This window comes from Condylostylus longicornis, unplaced genomic scaffold, assembly GCF_029603195.1.
Source record: "Condylostylus longicornis isolate FDR11 unplaced genomic scaffold, ASM2960319v2 ptg000076l, whole genome shotgun sequence".
NCBI lineage: Eukaryota > Metazoa > Arthropoda > Insecta > Diptera > Dolichopodidae > Condylostylus > Condylostylus longicornis.
The window spans coordinates 767,432-786,339 of NW_026578044.1; positions in this window are offsets into that span (position 1 = coordinate 767,432).

Here is an 18,908-nt window from a genome sequence, read left to right on the forward strand (position 1 = left end):
ATTGCATTCACTTGTTCTCAATTTCTACATGTGCATAGAAATATTCTATAATACATCTGAGTACATTTTAAAGGAAGGAAAAACAATTTTTGTCTATTTTCAATATTCAACATTCCTGCTTACATTTCCTTTATACTGTCAATTTTTTCCCCCAAACTATAACTTGAGTAGGGAATAAAGTAAAAAAATAAGAAATGACCTGAAAAATTTATACTAAACAAAATCGAAGCATATTGAGAAAATCTTTCGAAATTTGAAAATTGAAGCAAAATATTGAATATAAGAGAAAATTCATTTCATTTGCATTATTGGTGAATGAATGAATGAATAAATAACAAGCACCTACATATATTTTTTTTAATATTACTTTTATTTTTACATGCATTTCCACACCAGATATTCCTTGGAGGATTTTTATTTTTCTAGATAAAATTATCTTAATGTTTAACTTTTACATAACGGTTAAATTTTAAGACACATTGAATATTGATCAAGATTTGTTAAAATCCAATTTAAATTAAGCATCAATGTATTTAATAAGGCACTTTAGTAGGCTGGGCCTGGACAATGGAGACACCTGTAGATTCTATGGGGAGGATGAGAAGACCTGAGAACACCATCTGGGAGAATGTGGTTTTCCCACTCGTAGGAGGGAAATACTGGGGAACAACTGGGGAAATCTGCGCCTCAAAAGGTGCTTAAGTTCGACAGGAGGTTGAATATAAAGCGGGTGATATTGGACGTGCCCCTCACTCAATCTGCAATCTTACATTTATTAAAGTACAGTTTATTTTCCCTAAGCAAAAACAATCACGCATTACCAGATTCCTGCATATAGCATACATAAGATAAACAAGAGTATCTTAAATGACTAATATGGATTTTTTCAAGATTTCCAAAAATTTCAACACGTTAGGTGTGTACTAAAATTAAAGTTTTCAATAAAACTGAGCTTTTATTGTCAAGTTTAGCAAGACACGGTCAACATCGTCAATTATTAACTTTTAAAAGTAATAAATTCCATTGTAAATATGAGGACAATGTATTAAATAAATATTGAAGTGTAATAGTCAATAAGATCGGAGAAATATCTTCGAAAATTTGCATGAATGACGCATACATACATAAATAACTTCAAATTCTACTTTATATTGTAATGTACAAGTTACGTGATATATACAAATGAAATAACCACCTACACCCGGGAACATATGAATACCAATTTATTATGTAGGTATTTAGCATATATGGAATTAATGAGACAACTGATGCAATGAAACAAAACTATTTCATTTTAATTTTCCTCATCTTTTCGTTTATGTGAAAAAAGATTTTTTGTAAAATCTGAAAACTTTGAAAATGTTGAAATGAAAAGAGAAAGAATAAAGAAACCAAATAAATTTTGTAACGAAGGATTTGAAAAATCTTTTGAATTTCAAAACACATTTGAATTTTATCCCAGTAAGGATTTTGAATTTTTTTTTTATTTTATTTCGTGTTTTGTGAAATATTTGATTTTCGCTTCTCTTATTTTACACAGAATATAAACAGGATCAAAAAAGGATAATTTTATATTATGCTTTTTTTTTGGTTTTCTTAATATATTTTGGTTCGTTTTTGTATTTATATTCTTTGAGAATAACAGAACTTTAGAAAACATCTGGTAACGGTTGGTGATATTTGCCAAAGGTGAAGTTACGGTTTTGTAACGCGGTTTTACTTTTTGTTCTTTTCTTACTTTTGTTTTTTTCTTCTTTTATTTCTCAATTCAATATTATAGATTATTTTTATATCCTTTTTTTCCTTTTGCTTTGGTTTGATTTTTATTTAAAATATAATATCGGTAATCATTTTTTTTTATTTCCCTATATTCTAAATTCAATAAAATTCAAATTCAAAAAGTTGGGCACGTTTTAGAGGTACTAGTACCGGTAAAAGTTTAGAGGTAAAATTCATGATTGAACGTGGTATATAAAATGAATTTTCTTATCGCTTCTTGTTGTTTTGCTGGTGAATATTATGGGCTATATGTACATATATAAAACATAATTATATTAGAAATACAATATAAATATAAGGGAACGATAACAAGAAAAAGACAATATACTCTTTATATATTGACAAGGATTATATTTGAAGGTTTATAAAATGAATTTTAATTTGATAGCAATAACGATAAGATAACAAATAATATCTTGCACATAGTTATATGTATGTAAATATAAAACATTCTATACATTTATGATTTTTATGTTCTTATAAATGGTGAATTGAATTGAAAGTTTAAAAAAAAAAAAACAAAAGGAATTGAAAATTGATTTATTGACATTTTAAAGTCATCCCTTATCAATTGCAAGTTGGAATGAAGTTTCATTTTTAGTATTTTTAAATAGATTAAACAACATTAGGGTTGTAATTGTATAAAATTTTTAATTAGAATCAATTGCATGGTACATGTATTTACTCAACAATAAATTTTATTTACACTGGTTGAACTAAGGTGTGTAGTTCCTTTGCAAATTTTTTTGCGCAATTTAATTTTAATGTAATGTCTTACATGAAAATGTTTTATGACATTTATTTATCAATTTTCTAATACAATTTTATAAGAAAATTTTAAAAATATTGATATATTTAGGTGTCACAGTAGATTGGAGATTGGGACGATGATGCAACACGACCTAAAAAATCTATTCCCCACGCACAGTTCACAGAAGCTGCCCTTCTCCCTGTCTCCAGACCGTCCGCCCAATCGCACGATGATTGCCCTTACTGCACTTTCGATGACCAAATGCAGCGACAAGTCGTGGCCGTTATTGCCACCCTTATGCAGGGCGTCATGGCACACGTAATGCATGTGCATGTCAAACTTTGAAGTTTCTAAAAGTGAAGCTTTGAAGCGTGGACCTTTCTCCCGAAGCTAACACCCAGTATGTTAGAAGCGGAGCCAGCATAATATGGTAAACATTCACCACAGGATATAGGGACTGCATCCCCAAAACTTTCTCGCGGCAGTCCTGTACATCATGATGTCTCTGGTAGCCCTTGCCATGACTACTTCTTCTAGTTTGTACCACCGAAGCCCCTTGTAAAAAGTTAAACACAATATTAAACTCCGTCATTCAGTTCAATGATTTCTCCATGAAAAGTTATTGCATACATACTCCTTAGACTAGGTTTTCTACCGAAAGGGTGCAACGTGGCCTTAACCGGGTTCAATCTGAGGCTAACCGAAGAGCAGCACTTTTGCGTTATTTGGAGCTCCCTCTGTATGATATCATAAACTGCCACAGCAAGTAACTAAGCTTGCTTACAAGTTTACTTAATTGAAAACTGAACATTTATTTATATACTTAAACTAAACAATGTTATTTATTAAGCAAAATGTAAGAAGAGATTTTTTTTTTAAATTTATTAATGCTTTGTGTACGTATGTACCTGTTTCTCAATTGTCAATTGTTACTTTACACTCTATTTTATTAAAAAAATTTTTCAATATGTTACTGATATTTTGTTTTTTTTTGCTGGCCTCACTTTTACAAAATCAGAAAACTATAAAACTAGATCATTCAAATAACATTTTAAAACTATTATTATTGCCATTTGCAGTTATAGTATTTTCAAGCGAACCAAGATATCAAATTTATTTCATTCCATTTTTCCCTTTTAACACATTTATTAATACAATTGAAACAATGTGCTGTACATAACATATTCCGACAAAATGTAAGTCCTTTAACTTTAATATTATCTATCACAACTAATAAAATAGTCCTTTTTCAATTCCTTTGACATTAGACACATTAAATTTTCGAAAAACAAATTTATTTTTCCTTATTTTTTGTGCTAAAAAAACTCATCTAAAAACCACTTTATGTTTTTTTGTAAACCAATAGTTTTTTTTTATACTTAAAGAAGATGCATTCCTCGCTATTTTTATTTTAAAAAATATTTTTGCATAATTTTATTTTCGAACCTATAGTATATACTAAGAAAAAAAGAGGATATAGGAGAAAAATATTGCCCTATTTAAATCTTAATACAATCTTCAATCAACCAACTATCCTTTTGGTTTTATACAAAATGCTTTCTTAAAATGTCCTGTGTGCGGAAATTTTCTCTTATTTTATTTGTTTTTGCATAATTCTTTGAATTCTACAGCGATTGTTAAAATAACGCAAAAATCTATTCAAAGTCGAATTTATGAGAGAAAAAAGATGTTAAAAAAAATACTTTTTTTTATTTTTTCGACTTGTATAATAAAAATTATCATCATTGAAATGAACACCATGTTCTCTCACTAAAATAATAACAACAAAAAAAGGAGGACACTATTTCGTTTATTACATAAACTTGTTTTTTTATTCATTATTTATATTCAACCATAAAATAAATTAGATACAGTCGAACGTCAGTTTTGTATTTAATTCCGTGGACCCAAAATTAACCTGTACTATGAGACTGTTTTATTCTTGTTCGGTTCAACAAACGCCCTTGTTATATAAACAAAATATAAAGTTAAATTAAGTTTTTGACAATAAAATTTGTAATCGGTTCCAATAAATGCCATCTTTTTCAGAATATTATCTGCATTTCTTGAAATATCTAGGATCTTCATTATTGAATTAATATTATTTAAAATCGGACGTTCACACGTGCATATTAAGTACCAAATTTGCAGGGGTAGCTCGGATATTCCAAAGGTCAAAAAACCCGGTAAACGTCAAGAAATTCGTGTTTTATTCTCTATTTTATTGTCACGTAAATCATGGAATTAAAATATGGGGTACAAGTACCAAAAAGCTATTGACATACAATACGTCTATAAAAGGCCTTTTCCACTATAATTGAGTTGAAAGAACAGAAATTATTCACAAAAAAAAGACATACTTTTGAAATTTTTCATTATATAAATCATAAACTTTCATCAAGCCCTTAAACACGAAATATTTTAATACCTGTTTTTTATTTGTGATTCCTAAAGTTAACTTAGATTATATTTAAATTATTCTTACGATTTCTTAAAAATTATCTTTTAGTTTTTATTTTTTTAATAATTAACTATGTACAATTTAAATAATTTTTGTTTTTGATATTATATTATTTATTATTTTTCATGCCACTGCAACTTTAAATTAGATTTCTATTAATCAAATTCTAAAAATGGTAATGGTAGTCAAACCTAAAGAAATCACTTTCACAATTCTATATGGCTAAACATTAAATGGATTGTACTGTTCACATTCTTATGCACAATATCAAAAATAAAATAGACCTTTCAAAAGGAAATGAACAAGTAAAAATAAAAAAAAAATCTGAGGGGTTGATTTCTCTCCTCCACCCTTTTTTGAATGCAATATTTTGAAGTGTCCTTTTTTATAGCATTTTTTTGTGCTTTTTTTATATTTTTTTTCTAGATTTTTTTCTAGTTATACTTTCAGTTAAAGTGAAATAAATAAACCCATGAATAAAAATGTTAAAATAAAAGTGGATCAATTGGCAATAATGTTGTTGTCCTTGGTAAAAAAAAAATTATACAAAGGAATTTTATTACATGTTATACCCATACATAACACATACATACATACTCTTAGTAAAAACAACTTGTATATTGTACAGATAATAACAATAAATGTATATAAGGATATTAAAATTTGTTGAGGGTTAAAAAGGAATCTTGTTATTTTATACATCCAAAATAATTCAGGAATAAAAGCATGATAATAAAAAGGACTAAAAAAATTTTTTTACTCATTTTTTGATTGGTTTTTACTTGTTTTATTTTTGTATTAGATACTTGTTTTATGAAATTTGTATTAGATTGACTGTATATACTCGGGAGTTAGAATAAAAAAAAGGAAATGATTTTAATATTTTTTTTGTTTTTACACAAGAACTAGAGAATATAAATTGCATAAATTCGAATATAATATTGATTGTGAAAGTAGACACAACGAGCCATGCAAAAAAAAAAAAAATAATAATTTCTGCAGGGACATCATATTTTGAATACTTCTTTTTTTTCATGTTTCATAATAAATAGAAATATTAGACAAATAATGGGAAAAATATTGAGGAAAACACAAAAAAAAAAGTAGAAAATTTTTGTCCGTTTGTCTATATACTGGTGAGAAGAAAAATACGTATATGAAACATGTTATAGGAGGAGAAAACCCAAAGCGAGTCTAGTTAGTCAGTTTTAAAAACTAGAGAATGAAATGAGGGACAATAACGATAGAAAATCTCTACAAAATAAATTGAATTGAAATTGATTTCAAATTAAAAATAGAAGAAAAAAATTGAAAGTAGATAAAAGGACGAAAAAATTTAATCATTTTTTTTTTTGAAAAATGATGATATTGGAATGAGATCACATAAAACCAGTTTTGGTCTTTCATAATTTTCTTTGTTTTTAACGTTCTTGGTTATCAATGAAACCTAAATTGTTCTAAATTTTGTTTTTTTGCCGTTTTACCATTAGAGGATATTATTTTTTTGCTTTCCTTCCTTTGCTTCCAAAATTGAATTTTCTTTGACATTTTACATTATTAAAATAAAACCAGGAAAATATTAAGGAATGAAGTAGAATTTATCTTCTATTTTTCAACTAATATTGAAATCATATTAATAATCATAATTATATACGCTTTTTGTTTGTTAAGTTACTCTTGTACTTTCAATTTTGTTTACTATGTAATATCCTGCAGTTGCTATCATATCTTTATATTTTACTAAAATGTTATTATTCTCAAATAAATTAAATTGTTATTTATGTGGAACGAAATGTAATTTTAACACTTTTCGATATTTTTGAACAGTAAAACTTAATATAAGTTGAAAAAATTTTTTAACGATAATTTCATTGTCGTTTCATTTTTTTAATTAACATCATAAAAATATTATTGATTACTTTTAAAACATTAAAATTTTGTATTTAAATTTGGCTTAAATCTATAACTTTTACAAACATCACAATGTTTATTCTTTGTATCGAATCATAATTTCGATATTATTGTAGAAACAAACCAATTCATACAAATGACACGTGTCTATAATATAGTTGTTGAAACTTTTGCGACCATATAATATAATTATAACTTACCCAATCACGTACTCAGGATAGTAACTAGCATCTAGTTTCAGCGTCGAGTACACTTAAGCTCCAGATCAATTAGTATTTTCACATTAATGTTAGATTTTTATTAGCTTATTCGGTTATAATTAAGTAATAATAAAATTTTCTTTGAACGTAACAATGGTATTTTTAAAATTACACGTGACATATGCACCCACAATTAAATATTTTTTTTATTTTTCTTTTTGATTTCAAAAATATTTATTTAAACTGTTAAAATTTTCTGTTATGTTCCAATAAATCAATATCCTCGTTCCAATAAATGAATTATTGTTTTTATTTGAAAAAGCTTCATAACTCAAATTTATTATTTACAATATTCTTTTTTTTTATTTTTTCAATTTAATGAAATAAACTATCAAATCATAAATATTTAATTTGAATTTTCACCACTATTTTTAGTATTTTGAACGATTCGGTGCTTATTATACATATTTTAAAATTTATTTGCTTTTAATGGCATTATCAACACTGGTTTTTTAAAGTAAAATTTATATTATGTATTTATTTATGCTTTATTGAAATTTCACAAAAGATTCAAAATATTTGTTAAAATAATTTCATAAATGTGTAGTCTATGATCATGTGTGTAGAATTTTATGTGCATAATTTCAGCTATTAAATAACTTCCAAAAAAAAATAATAAAAATTTATTATTTTACATTGATATTTTTTTCCAATAAAAACTTATATTAGCTGATTGATATCAATAAATCGATTTTAACATCTAGAACTAATTTTAAAAAGTGTTTTTAGTGCTCCATTCATTATTGTACTTACATGCTTTACATGAAATTTAGAGCAGTGGCACTAGCTACATATGTTATACCTGATTTTTGATAGAACTTGGCCATTATAAACCAGTTTAGCTGTATGTGTAAAGTTTTCGGATCTTTATTTAATATATCTTCTAATTCTGCTTATGATTTGATTTTTGCAATCAAATTTGTGTCATCCGCAATGTTATCGTTAGATATAGTCTTGTTTTTTATTATGTTCATAATATTTATGTAGCAGGTACGAAAGTGGATCAAATAATAAAACTTGTGGTACACTTGTTGTTATAGTTACTTCATCACTAAGTACGTCTTGAATTTTAATACATTCGGTTCTATTTGTCAAATAGCTTTGTAGTAGAGCATTTGTAACCTCTCTTATTATTACGTTGCTTAATAGATTACAAACTCTTCGATGATTAATTACATCAAAAACCTTTGATAAGTCAACGAATACTGCTCTAACACAGTACTCCTTCATCTAATGCATCATATATTTGTCTTAACATTGCTGCAATAACCGATTCTGCACCACTATTTTCCAAAAGATCATATTGATTCTTATCAAAACCTATTGCTATTTTTATCTCTAAAACAGAAAGTTTTTGTAAACATTTCTTTTGCTTCTTGAATAATTTTTATTAAAACATTAATATCACTTACTGTTGACTGCTGTTTCTCTTTGACAAAATGACGTAGTCGATCATAATCTGTTCTATGTATTATCTGCGCTTTCATAGGCAACTTTTTGGGCATCTCATATTTTATAGCAACTTTAGCTAGCTGATGATCTAATAAGTTATTATCTTCTATTTTTCAACTAATATTGAAATCATTATTAATAATCATAAATATATACACTTTTTGTTTTTTAAGTTACTCTTGTACTTTCGTTAGTTTTGTTTACTATGTAATATCCTGCAATTGCTATCATATCTTTATATTTTACTAAAATGTTATTATTCTCAAATAAATTCAAATTGTTATTAGTAAAGAATAAATAATTTGAATTTTTTTTAATTTTTTTCTAAATATTTTATAAATAAATTGCTGTTCTCTGCTGGAGCTTTATAAAATGTACCGATTTTGTTGTCGGTCTGGTATTTTGAATTTCAAAAATCGTATATTGGAATTGTATCAATATTGGAATTGTATGTATAATATATTCTTCAATGCATGATGTTGCGCTGGAAGTTCTTCTTGATCAATCAACATTTTCAGACTCATTTTTGTCATACCATCGTGGTAAATGTCATCTTGATCATGAAAATATGATAGCCTTAGGTTACCATATATTCTATGATCTCGCAATTTAGAAAGCACATACATTGTATCTCTGTTATCATATGTATTTTTAGTTAGTTCGACAATCGGCGGACTCAATAGGTCAATGAAACTGATGTTTACTTTCAACTTGCAAACCGATGTTCCCCCTCTGAGGACTTTTTATCTATAGGGCCTGTTGTGGAGATGAACGTGCCACCTTTAATATTATTTATATCTTTGTTACATACGTTATATTTTTTCTACTAACTTGTTATCATCATTACTATTATTGCTATTATTGTTGTTATTACTAGTTTTTATCAGTTATTATTTTCATTTCAACTTTGATAACTGTTATTATCAACTTTGATAACTGTATGATATTATTACTTTTGTAATTATTATAATCCTTCCTATTATTATCAAGTTTAATTTTTGAACTTTTTTTTGTATCAAAACTTCGGAATGAATTTTATGAAGTGTGCATTTTTTCTTCCACATTTCTTGTTTAAGATATTATAATCATTATTTTTAATAGGTTTGTTACTACTTTTTTAATCCATGTTGAATCTGTTCTCACATTTATTGTTAATATTGCTAATATTTTCTGCATTATTTATTTCTTTATTAGAATTTACCATAATCAAATTATCGTCAGTGTTACTGTTGTAATTGTTATTATAAATCATTTCCAAATTTGTTTTACTATCAGTAAAATTAAGCTTCATATTAGAACTGTAGATTTTTTTATTCGTCGATGAGTAACCCAACTTTAACACGTTTAGTTTTTTCTTGTATACTTCTCATTTTTACTCATTGAATTGTGATTTATATATTTAAATCCTATTTGAACTTTTTTGTTAACGCATATTTTAATTTCCTGTTTTTTACTCACTCGTTTTATGAATAAGATATATTCGTTCGTATTTAATACTCGTACACACATAATAAACATTTTTATCTTCATTTTTGCACACATTTGACTTGTGGTTGAAACCATTACATTTAAAGCATGTCCTTTTTATTTGCATCAAAAACTCTACATCTTTCCTTCCAATGCATATTTTTCCATGACCAATATTTTAGGAAAATTCCTTATCGACCTCTATAATTTTATTGCGCATTTCCTTATTAAATTTCTTGACCGTACGCAAATTAATTATTTTCATATTCCAAATAGTCGCGCCGCTTGATAGTTTCCAAAGAGAAGTAATGCTTGATAGCCCAATGAACCTAAACATCCATGAAAATAAAAAAATTTAACATTATAATAATGATAATGTTACACACTTGTACCATAAATCTGAACAATTCCATTTCGGAATAATCCTCATAAGTATACTAATACATAATAATCAGTAAATAATACTTTATATAGGAAGGCCTCCGACAGTGAATTTAATATTAATCAAAAATCCAAAATAATATATAAATTTTCTTCTCAACTGATATTATACTTGGCAGGTGCGTCATTCTTAAAGAAATAACCAGTTTTTCAACTCATTCACTTTTCATTGCCAAGTTTTTCTTTTTATCCAATATTTTCGCTCTGATCCAATACTTTCAAATCCAATAATTTAATCCTGTCAAATCACACCTGTGAAAATACATTCTTTCTTATAAACTTCATAGTACATTTATAACAAATTTATATCTGACAATTTTTATTGCTTCTATTAAAATGAAATAACTTAAAAAATTTCTTGTATTAAATTAATTTCATTAGGTAATATTTATGTATATAATGCAAAATCATAATAACTTAATCTCAGCTTATATGCATTCATATGTTAACAATCTGAATAAAATTTATAACATTATATGTATACACATAACTATTGTGATTCCAAATTACGAGCCATATACCATTAATAGAGGGTCGAAAATGAAATAAATTTTATAATTAATAAATGATTTTGAATCGAAACTGTTTCCGAGCAGCAGAGAAGCTCGGAAGCGGTTCCGATAAATTTTAAGGAAATTTGGCGAAATTCTAAGATTGTGTTTTCAGCTGCTTAAGCTGTTATTTAGGCCATTAACCGTTAAAATATCTTTTTTTTTATAATACAGGAGATATAGCAAAAAAAACATTGCTATGCCTACTTTTCAAAGGCCTTAATAGTAAGTGTAAGCACAAAAAATGATAACCATTTTTCATTTTTATTGATTTTAAGTAGCATAAACTTCAGCTCTCGTTATTTTGGAATTAAAAAAATCATTTTTAAAAGCAGTTAACATTTTCAAAACCCGTTATTTTGAGAAAAACATTTAATTTTAATACTTGTATTCATTTACTTTAATCGTAGATTTACATAAATTTTTGCTACAAATGCTCAATTTTTTAAGCTATTAAGGAATTCCAAGAGCGATATAACAACTTGGATGGAATTGAATAAACGGAACTTAGTGGCCAAGAGATTGGAATTCACCCCCAGAAAGTGTCGAAATTTTAATAAAATTCTTAAAATTCAGTTTTTTTTTGGCCAAATAATTGTTCCTAAAAATGTTAACAGCCTTTTGGAGTGACTATTGGGATAAAAAATTAATAATAGTTAATTATTACAAGACTTCATATCATTAAAAATGAAGAACAGTCATAACTTTTTAAGTATACCCATTTTATAAGGGCCGTTAACATCTTGAACCACAAATGGTTTTTACATCTATGCAAAATCTAAGGTTTATGTACTAAATTGAATTAAAAATAAAATATGAGAAAAATCTGAATTTTCCTAAAGTTCAAATGCCTGTATTTCCGAAAAACATGTAAAACCAAATAACCCGCTGTGCTTAATTTAAAGCAATTTTAAAGGTCTTTTAAATTGCTTAACACTTCTATCTTTTTTGGAATGGGCAAAAATACATTAAAATTCCGCCAAATTTTTTTAAAATCTCTGTAAATCTCTTTTCAACCCTCAGTGACATGCAGCTCCTAATTTTTTGGAGAGTCACCCTGTATACATATAAATTTCAACATTAAAATAACATTACAACACGAAATTTGGTTTTAATATTATTATAATGGTATTCGACACCACCTTGCCAGTCAAAGTATTCATTTTATTGGTTTATTCAACAGTCATAATATAATATATTATTATGTTTTATTCGATGTGAACAAACAAAATAAATCTTGTTAATGGCATTAAAATTTAATGTACATATATATACGCATAACAAGTGCATCAAGAGGTGAAAGCTTATTTCCGACAAATTCGCTTGTTTGTTCCATATTCGAAATTATTTTAGCATATCTAAAGGTAAAAATATGAGAAACAAATTTAGATATTGTTAATACTCCAGTACTGGATAGTGCATAATTTGCACTTAAAGACTTCTTAAATTTTCATTATTACATAACGCTGTACCATATTGAGTATGTATATATATTTTTAAATTAAAATTTTTAAGAATTCTTTTCAAGCCTCTACATTTTGCTGTTTATTTAACACTCCAATACTTTAACACAAGCATTCAAAACTGATAATTTTGAGAACTTTAATAACAATATTATCATATTAAGAGTTCTTTAACAACTCATTCTAAACAAAATTTAACCAACTTTAAGCAATTTTTTGTTAAATCAACAAAATTTTATTAAAATATCATTAAATGACATTTTGACATTTTGATTTTTATTCTCTATCGTCATTATGTGAGCATTAGTTGCATAGTTTGCAAAATTCTCTTTGCATTTCACTTTCTCTTCCTGATTTTTTCGTTTTACAATAAAAATGAAATAATATTGTTGTTTAAAAACTCAATATTCCATTCAGTCTAATAACTAAACTAAACTAATAACTAAATTGTTTACACATTTATTAATTCTTATAAAGGAAATCTTGTAGATGATATGCTTCTATTATTACTACGTAATTTAATGAAATGAATAAGATTTCAACGATACTCATACATAGAAAATATTCATTTTGCCATTATGTTGCCTTGTCGATTTTATACGGCAGATAGAATCGTGTCTGAATTGAATTTGATAAGCAAATATAAAATACCATTTTATTTCGCTTTTTTTAAATATGTATAGCAATTGGGTTTTATGAAAATCGTTTATGTTCTCTCTTTTGATTTTATTTTTAACTAACTTTTATTACTATTATTTTGTTCTTAATTTATATGGTTTTTCTCTGTGAAAGTAATTAAAATAAAAAAATTAGTGTTATATAAGAGGGGGAAAAATGGGGGGATCACAGCATAGCATTTTTTTATTATCTTAAAAGAATGAAAAGCAATAATATAAAAAATCTAATAGTAAAAGGGAAAATAGAGAGGAGACATTGAAAATTTATTGAAAATAATAAAATGGTTTTGTCTTTATTTTGTTTTTCTTCTTTTTCTTTAAATACGCTGAAATGCTTTTCACTTATTTTTTAACTTATATTTTTAAATATTTTAAAATGAATTGTTTTCTGTCGGTCCCGCCTGTTCGTTTCTGTAATAAGTACACAACAGCTACATAAAAATACGTGAAATAAGATGTAGTTTTACAACTATACGTTAATTTATTCTCCAAAGTTAATGAATAATGCCACATTCGAATGTTTGACATAATACATGTTTGTCCATACATACGAGTATATATACACCTGCTGTAATCTCAAAAATTTTCTCAAATTGTCCTTTTTACAAAAATTTTGAAATTATATTAGCTTTTTTGGAAAATTCATATAATTTTATTGCCCTTTCCATAATCTTTATACGCTCTATAAATTTTATATTGAGCTTGAGCACATAGAAGATCAAAGAGGGTCTCATCATATAGTAAAACAAGAAAATAATATTCCTGAACATTTCAAATAAGTGAAATGTCACGATATTTTTTCAATATTTTTAATTTTTGGTTGTTCAAAAAATTTTCTTTTTTTAGTTGAAAGAGACAAAAAGGTGATAAACGTGCACCATTTTAAGCAAAATCATTAAAGTAATAAAAAAATATAATATAGAGAAAATAATTAATTTATTATAATTTTTATGATTATAGAATTTATGAAGGGAGCCATTCTGTCTTCCATATAATTCAGATTTTTTCATGTTCTTTCATTTTTTAATTAAAGTCTATACACATGTGTATGTACTACATGTGTGTCTAATATGGAAAATTTTTCGGAATATGTGAAAAAGTCGAAATCACGAACTTTTGAACGCTGAATGTTCATTCAAAATAAAATTTAATTGATTTATAACGAAAGTAGTTTATAAACGTTCTCCAAATAGCGAAAAATTAAGAAACAGTTAAAATTATAAAGACAAAAAGAAAAATTTAGAAGAAAATCTAGCTAGTGAAATTGTTATCAAATAGAAATCCTTTTAACCATTTTGTGCAAAATCATTTTTTGATTGGATTTCAAAAATTTCAAATTGATTAATCAAAACTATTATAAATTATATCCAATATATTATAAACTATTCTTACATTGTACTTCCTTCATAAAATTCGACACCCACGAAAAGCATGATTTTGTTTCACTATACCTCTTTGTTGTGATAATTGTTTGGGCACATACTTTAGCCATTTCAAAAACATTGTGCGTCAAAAACTGTGTAATCTGTAATGCGAATATTTATAAAAAAAACTACTCTAGCATATTTAACTCTTACCTTTTTACAAATTTTCAATCTAGTGGACTACCACATGGAAAAAATCGTGTAAAAATGTATTTTGAAACAACAATGCTTCCAAAACCAAATTATAGTTGAATAGCTGATAAATTTTAGAACCATGTTCCTAAGTACATATGTATGTATGTAACTGAAGCAGGAATGTGGATCAATGAGCTGAAAATAAAATTTGTTCTATTTATAACTGTTAATTTATATTTAATCTGTAGCATATAAAAAAACGATAACTTAAATAAGTGTCCATGTGATTTGTATACATATATACTTACATATGTAAATTTATCTAAATAAAAAAAATCTGTATGTATGTGTGTATATTGACCAGCAAGCACTGCAACTGTTTCCCTATGTAAAGCTTTTTGATATACTTTTACTTCAGCATAAATTTTTATAGTCATTTATACTCTTTAAATTATTGGAAATGTATTTTTATATTTTAAATATTATGATCAAGGACGTAATAAAATACAAAACAACCTAAATAATTATTAATAATTTGCTTTCTATTTGAAAAATTTTTTATGAATTTACCGAACGTTTTTTCATTATCTTACAAGAACATACTTGTCTAATCAGTCTAATGTCTTGCATTGAAAGTAGGGTTGGAGCAATATTTTCAAAATATCAATTCTGTCTGCATCTACTTTTTTTGCGATTTTCGATATTCTTGAATTTTAACAAAAATAGACAATTTCGATATTTTGATAAAATTAAAATAATCAAGCGTTTACATAGGCAAGAAACCGGAAAGGAAAATGTAACAATAAAAACAAAAATTTTACCCACTACACCTTATAAGTTAACTAACTGTTCAACTGACAAGAGGCGATTTCTCTCAAAATCTCAAAATTCTCTCTGTTTCGATATTCACGTACTTATGATTTCGACACTTAATAATTTATGCAAAAAATTTATGTTCTTGGTTGAAAAATATCAAATCAGCCAACTGGAAATGATGCATTATGAAAGTTAATAAAAGATATCACGACTTTTTTAGAGTACACTTCGCCTATACTATCTATATTTTACAAATATTTAATCATAAAATAATAATCTTATTATTATTTTATGATTAAAATGTTCCTCATAATAAAATTTATAACCTTACCCTATTAGTTTCATATTAGAGTTTACCATTTTTTCGTTCTACCAAAATTGTTTTTGAAAATATAATTGAGAAAATTTTATTTAAACCGCCTTTACCTTTTTTTTATCTTAACCTTTAGTTTTAACCTATTTACTTTACAATCTATTACGGATATCTTATAATCACATTAAGTTGTGAATTCTATTTCACATACTTATACGCCTTTCTACCTTGAACCATATTAAGTATATTTTGAAACAAAGAAAATAGTCTATTTAGAAGAAATGTGTACACAATTACAATAATATAATTTATTTAAAAAACAAAATTTCGTAAGTAGTACTTATGAATTTATTAACGATAAAACATAAATAATGGAAAAAGGACCTAATTCAAAGTAGATTTTATATTTTAACAAAAAAAAAAAACAAGTATTAAAAATGTCTTGAAGCATATTTAAAAAATTTATAAATTTTCACTTATAAAGAGCTTTGTTTTATTTTTGTATCGCATTCATAAATAATATTTATTTTGTTTATATGTAGGTCAACTTTTAAAATATCCTTAGAACAAAAGAATAAGGAATATAGAAAATAAAAATTAAATTTCTCGCCTACAGAAACAGATCCTTTTCATACTTCCTTTGCAGTTTATTTTTGGGTTTACTTTCCTTTTTTTTCACTTTTTTTTGTTTTGTATGTACCTACCTACATGTGACCCTTTATCACATTCATAATTTATTATCCTTTCAAAAACATTTATAAACATTTTTTTTTGCTTGTTTTCGTAAAACTATCCATTTTTACCTCTTAAAAAAGTTTTAACCTTAGCATTAAAAAAATGTCACTTTTAATAATCTTCTACTTATATTAGATTATCATTTGAATGTTGCTTATACACGTTTATATTTAAATTTAATATGAATAAATGAGCTTGTTTAATATAGGGTAAATTATTTAAGATTTCAGCAACTTAGTACAAAAATACATATGTAATTTTTGAATGCATGTGTAGGTTTAACTTAACTAATATTTTACGTTTTTAAATTTGATGAACTTGTATCGAAAAATATCGATAGTTGAAATTATGTAGTATCAATGGTGTTCACCACCAATAATGCTACACTAGAAATCACTAGTAATAATGCTTTACTAAAAATAATGCTACACTGATAATAATGCTACGCTAGGAATATTGCTGCAATAAGAATAATGTTACAGCTAAGTTGCACTAAAATATTGAATTTGAATATAGCATTGTCATCATCAGAGTTGCCATAGTAAAAGTATTGCAGGGTAGTATGAAAATATCACTTGAATCCCTTTTAAATTCTAAAAATATAAGATTTTAGTTGATAAATTTAGAAAAATGGAATAAATTGGGAAAAATATTTATCAGCCTCAACGCAATTTTTTTGACAAATACAGCTTTTATTTACAACAACTTTACCATTGAAGTGTGAAAACTATATTTTTCTTGTTAACAATATTTACCTAAAAAATGTTATTATTAAAATAAGCCATTAATATTTTGTTATACATAGGAAAAAAAAAGATTTTAGTATAAAGAATTTCAGAATTTTTACAGAAAAGTTACCAAATCAAATTAGAAGTTAGCCAAACAAAAATAAAGTAACCTTTTTAGTTCATAGTAACAAAAAACGGCAACTCTTGCCAAAGTAAATTATTTTTTATCTAAGTTGCTTCTGGGCTTTTTTTTTTTACATTAAATTAATAAAATTAAACTTGTTTGAAATTATAAAAAGTGCTTTTATTAATGTAATATAAAGCTTCACCTATATTCAAAAGTGTAAAAATTGCTATAGGCTAAAAAAATTCAAATCAAATATTGAATTCTATACACGGAGTGACCCGCATGAAATTTGATTTTTACAAATTTGGGTCTCCAAAATTGCTAAGATATTGAACTTGAACTTTTGTCTTAATTAAATTAAAGTAGCATAAAATGCAATATATTAATAAATAAAATTAAAGATGAAAATATCGTTCTCATGAAAAGGTTAATCAGTAGTATCCAAAGTTATTCGGCAAATTCCTTCAAAAATTTGGCTTTAAGCAGCACCTAAGCGTTGTACAAATTTTTATCTATTCATAAGTGGATATGTAAGTATAATATTTTTAATATTGTGAGCTTATGTACATACCTACATAGCTCCTACCTAGCATCTACCTTCTAAAAGTGAAAATTAATAAAAATGATATCCATTTATTTGCTGACTACGCAAAAAAATATTTCTCTCTAAATACCCGGAATCTTTAGAAATCCAAAAAAAAAAAACATAAATTCAGGCAATTATTTTAATAATTTTTTTATCTTTCACTCTCAATTTCATATTTTCTTTTCAGTTTTTTGATAAAAAAATGGAAAGTATAACAATTATTATTCCTTATATGTTAGATTATCGAGTTTCATTTTATATGGGAAAATAAAGAAAAATCTTCATGACTTAAAGGCAAAAATTAAGAGTGAAAAAATCAACTTCTCTGAAAAGTGAATCTATACAAGGACAACAGAAATAATAACAAATATTTATTATGGAATTTAAGTCCGAATTGAAAAACAGAATAGTTATGTGTCTAGGTATTTATTGATATAGGTAGGTACTTGAAAAAGGATACTTAATTTTCCTATTTTACTTTAACAGAGATAATAAAGGAGATGTTAAGTGACATTAGAAATCATTTAAAATAGGAAAATTCTTTTTTCTATTTTTTTTTTTAATTTAATGAGAATATTTCAAAGTAAAAAAAATTTTATTTAGGTCAGCAATTAATATTTTTAAGAAAAAATATTCTTTTCTTTTAATATTTCAGAAGAAAAATTAAAAGATAATTTGAATGGTAGGGTCAACTTATTCCAAAGGTAAGAATTGAAAGATTTTATTAAAAAAATTAACAAGTTCTTTGTCCTGATTTTCTGCTGGTTTACCTATAGCATGCGTTGATTTGATTCTGTGACAAAAGCAGGAAAGTATTAATATTGAAAATAT